General features: G+C 33.7%; 1 long non-coding RNA gene across 1 annotated transcript; it reads left to right on the top strand.

The window, feature by feature from the left end:
- On the top strand, window positions 3,121-4,756 carry LOC108662546. The gene is made up of 3 exons (XR_001928428.1): window positions 3,121-3,162; window positions 3,822-3,895; window positions 4,716-4,756. It is a non-coding gene; the product is annotated as an uncharacterized LOC108662546 (long non-coding RNA).

Genomic DNA, 5,253 nt, shown 5'->3' with positions numbered 1-5,253 from the left:
ACAATTTGAACAATAATGAGAAAATCATAGTAAATGGACTTGGATTTTATTCCTAATGATATAGATGGATTTATTGGACTGTGTTGACACTAATTAGCAAGTTAGTCCGAAATCGGAATGAATTTCAGTTACAATGAATTAAGTTACAATCAAGCTTATTGAGGTACTTTGGTGTATTTGGAATATTGGAAGTGTAATGAATATATTTGAAGTTGAATAAGATGTTTTGGTTAATTCAACAGTGTATAGTTCGAGTTAGGTCGAATACAAGTTCAGTCCAATCATAATTGAACCCACGTAGAACACCGTCTTTAAGTGATTATTCGAACAATTCTCATTCGATTTCATGCATTCATAAAGAGCCTGAAATAGTTTTATAATAGTTTGGTACAAATATATTGAATTACGTGTCGTATATTATGTATAGGTGGTGAGCCCTTTGATAAGAGTAAAGATATTGTGCCCGAGGACCAAGAATAGGAGTACTCTAAACTCCTGCTATTGTGAGTAATCAGACTTTCATCTTAACTATCTAAAGTAGTTTATACTCGTTTTTATGTTTTAAAGAAAAATGAATTTAAATTGCAAACTATTATGTTTTATAATTAAAGTGTTGATTAAACGAAATGAGATTTATAACTTGTTTTGAAATTGAATACTGGTTTTGGAAATTGAGTAAGTGGAGACTGTATACTTGTGTTATATATATGTTTTGACATATGGTTTGAATTGATGGCTTATGACAACGTGATGGCAAGCATGGCTGGATTTGTGTTTGTGTGGAATATATGAACTATTTTGCTTTGCCTTGATAGGCTGGTAGTACTACATTAGCCATGTTATGTTGTCTAAATTCTATTGATTTGGTGGGTTATGTATTTAGCCTACTGCAATGGGTGGGTTTCTGTGGACCAACCTATTAGAGGGGCACGATAAACCCCATTATGTTTTACCTTAGTATGAGAGGTGCGGAGGGTATCTCCTAAGGTAAAGTTAGAGTTCACCTCACGCCGAACCACCACGTGAGGGTGAAACTTAGCCAATGCCAAGGAAAGGCTGTGCTTTTAAATGTAAAAATGAGTTTTATACTCATGTGTTATTTTAATAGCCTTGGCGGACTCGGTTGTATGCCCCGACGCAAGGTGTCACCGAGTGCAAGTTTTTGGCATGAGCCAAGTTTTTACGAGAATCATAAGCCTTGTTGATTTTTATGAAATGAAATGAGATTCGATGTTATGAATCATATTATGATGAGATATTTTAAATTGTCTCCATTTACTCGGCTTTAGATGTTTTAGATGAAATTTGCTTACTCACTGGGTTTGTAAAAACTCACCCTTCTTTTCACCCATTTTAGGCTCAGGGCAGTTTGTAGACTGCTGATTATGTCGAGGGTTTGCTTTTGGGTTTGCACCCTTAGAAATTGCAAGTCTATAGTCTTGTACATATATGTTTATTTTAGGAGCCCACATGTCATTGTAGAATATTTTGTATACCTGGCTACATGTGCCACTGTATGTATGAATTTATTTTGCTTTTACACTATAAAAATTATTTATATAAAGTTCTATAAATATTGTTTTATAAGAAAATAGAATATTTAATTTAATATTTTTATTTAGTTTGATTTGCCATAATTTCATTTTAAATGGATGATTTATAGTACTAAAATTATTTTTAGATAAGAAATGTATATTTTTTGATCGTATGCTGTATTTTTACTAGGTTTTAAAATTTTTGAGTAAAAATGACCAAAATACCCCTGTGTGGCAGAAATTATTTTTTTGTTTGTTTTGATTTAAAAATAGTTTATATTCCCTTAAAACATGATATTTAGTAACTATTGCTCACAAGGGAGATGTAAAACTGATGCGAGAGCCTTACGAGGTTTCGGTTGACATTTCAGGTAATGAATGTCTATTGAGACATCGCAGCGGATGTCACGGGCTCAAAGGGAGTATCGGGTCGTGACAGTATACATGTTTACACATACCATAGAAATGTTAAAGAAAATATTATGTGATTGCAATGAATGTTGAATGTTGAAATTGTTAATTGCTTCCAAATTGATTTTCAATGTGATGAGAAACTCTTTGTCTTGCCTGTCTTGCTTGGATATTTGTTGTAGTTTTCACTCTTTTCAACTTTGTTGTTGATCATAGATCCTTCACTCTAAGGGATTAAATAACCAAAGGTTGAATTAAGGGACTTTATAAGAAATTAAGCTAAATTGCATTGTTTTTTAACATAAGTGCATCATGTTTTCTACAACTTTCTGTATCGTTTGCTTGCTCCCTTCTTATGTTCACTCACTAGGTTTATACTCACTCTTTTAAACTTCAAGTTTTCAGAGTTGGAGGCAGTTAGGACCCAGATTGAGGTGTCCACGTATATTCGTCTTTTTGGTAGGTACTGTCAAACCCTGCTTTGTAAAATAATTATAATGTCATTCACATGCTCGATAGAATGTTTGTATATTTAGGAAGTTCGAGAAATCATTAAAAGACGATATTGCCCCTAATGGTACCATTGAGTCGATTAAGCCTCGAACTAGTTCAAATAGGAATTTTAAGGTGAAATTAAGAGTTTCAGAGTTTAAGGATGACTCAAAATGGTAATTCGGAGTTTAGGGATCAATTCAGAGTCAAACCGGAATTTTCACTATCTAGGGGCAAAATCGTAATTTTTCCACCTGCGGACAAAATTTAAGATTTTGAGAGAATTTAGATCACATTTGACAAATTCGAGAATGGTATGAGCATAAGGGATGAAAAATATGTTTATGGGCAATTTTTCAGTGTGTGGGGCAAAAATGTAATTTTTCACTTTACGGGGGTAAAAGTGTAATTTTTAAAAATTTACTCCACCAAAACTTTAGAAAAGTCTAGAAATTTCATGGAAAACATGGATAAGTGAAGAGGATTGAGTGGTAGAAAAAGAAAGTCAAAAAGATGGCTAGAAAAAAATAAAATAATAAAATATTCAAAAGGTCAATAAAATAATAATATTTTATTAAGCCTATTAAAAGGCTTGAAAATTCCAGAATTCTTCATTGGGATGGTCAGCCAAAACCAGCAGGAGAGAGAGAGAAATAAGAACAAACCCTAGAGTGAGAAAATTCAAAGAAAAAGTGTGATTTTTCAAGGAATCAAGTGTTTAAAGGTATGATTTTTCAAGCTTAGCTTAAGATTTATCATTTCCATGCATTTCTCCTTATTTTCCATGGTTAAATTATGTGTTTTGATGATGGATTCAAATCTGATCATATGGGTTTAGAGAGAGAAAGTTGTTAGATTAATTTGATTTTGAACTATGTTAGTGTTTAGTGTTAGTTTAGCATGTTTATGAGTAAAACAACAAGAAAAATATTCATTTTCTCCATGAATTTCTCTAGGCCGAATCTAGCCAATGGTGTGTGAGGATGAGGTTGACTTTATTTTAAGAGAATTAGATGGAAAAATGATGAATTATGAGGTTGGAAATTAAATGGGAATTTTTGGTGCAAAAAAATTGAAATTTTTACCCACTAGGGGTAAAAGCGTAATTTGTGGTCCGAACTGATAAATTGGACCACATTCACAGTCATTGAGGTATTGTGGATATAATTGGATAATTGAAATTGAAATGGATGGAATTGGAGTTGAATTGGAGATTTTAGAAATTTACACCGTGTATAGGCGAGTTAGGTCGGACACTGTGATTAAGCGATTGTCCAAACATTTCACACCCTATCTAGTGCATACGCATGGATAAGAGCCTGAAATAATATATATTGATTTGACACAAATTATTGAATTTTTTGTGTCATGTATTGTGGATAGGTGGTGAGCTATCTGATACGGGTAAAAGACTACACCCGAGGACCGAGAATAGGAGTATATCTACTCCTAGTACAGTGAGTAAACTTACTATCGTCTTAATTATCTAGAGTAGATTTATTTAATTGTGTGATTTTATGGAAAAATGGTTTAATTGGAAAATTATTGTGTTTTATGGGAAAATGAGATTTTATAAAATAATTTTATAAAATTTTTGAAAATTTAATAATGATTTCAAAAATAGAGTAATTGGAGACCTATACTATGATTGTGTTGTTTATCCATGATTTTACATTAAATGGCTTATGATAAATATGGGTATGACTGGTTATTTTTATGATTTAAAGAATATGTGAACTGCTTTGATTTGCCTTGAATGTGTTAAGTGAGCCATGTCATACTATTGTGATTTTATTGGTTGGTGGATTATAAAGTGGGCACTGCAGTGACGGGGGTTCCGTGGGCCAGCCTAATTAGAGGGGCACGGTTCCCAATTATTGAGCTTACCTCGATTGGAGAGGCGCGTAGGATAACTCCCGAGGTAGGATTTGAGTACACTTCACGCTGGCCACCACGTGAAATTGGGACTCAGCCAACGCCAAGGAACGGCTGTGTTGTCAGAGGTGAAATGTGTTTGTGTGTGTGACAATAAACAGCCTTGGCGGTCTCGGTAAGATGCCTTCGCGGGGTATCCCCGAGAATGGATTTTTGGCAAGGGCCAAGTTTTTGAAAAGTGCATAAGCCATGTTGAGTAATTGGATGAAATCCAATTATTTATATGGGTTGGGATGAATTATTTTAATTGTCTCCTATTACTCGGCTTTAGATTATTTTGATGATGTCTGTCTACTCACTGGGATTTTATAATCTCACCCCTTCTTCCTATACATTTTTCAGGCTCAGAATAGGCAGTAGACTGTCAATTGCATCGAGAAGTAAATTTCGGAGTTGCATCCTAGAAAGCAAGGTTATAGACTTAAACCTTCTCAGTTATTTGGGGGCCCACGTGTCATTGTAATTTAAATTGCATACTCCAGTTTTCTATATTACAGTATGTATAAATTTATTTTGTTTTTATGTGCAGAAAATTAATTTTTGATGTTTCAAATATATATATATATATATATATATTGTTTTACATTAAAATAGATTATTTTAATTAATATTTTTATTTTATTTTATTATTCAAAAAAAAAGAAAGAAAAAAGAAAGAGGAATGGAAAAACTGATACAAAAGCCTTGCGAGGTCTCGAAAGGCATTCGGGGGAAGAATGTCTGTCGAGGCTTCGCGGCGGTTGTCACGGGCTCAATTGAAGTTCCGAGTCGTGACAAGTACCATGGCATTCAGTAGTTGTAACTTCACCCAAAGTCACTCCGCTAGTAGTCAAGAGTCTTTTACCTGTGTATGCGTACGCGTGATGTAAATCACTAAGAT

This window comes from Theobroma cacao, chromosome 6 (genome assembly GCF_000208745.1).
Source record: "Theobroma cacao cultivar B97-61/B2 chromosome 6, Criollo_cocoa_genome_V2, whole genome shotgun sequence".
Lineage (NCBI taxonomy): Eukaryota > Viridiplantae > Streptophyta > Magnoliopsida > Malvales > Malvaceae > Theobroma > Theobroma cacao.
Note: the sequence above shows the minus strand (reverse complement) of the source record. Positions and strands in the feature narration are given on the sequence as shown.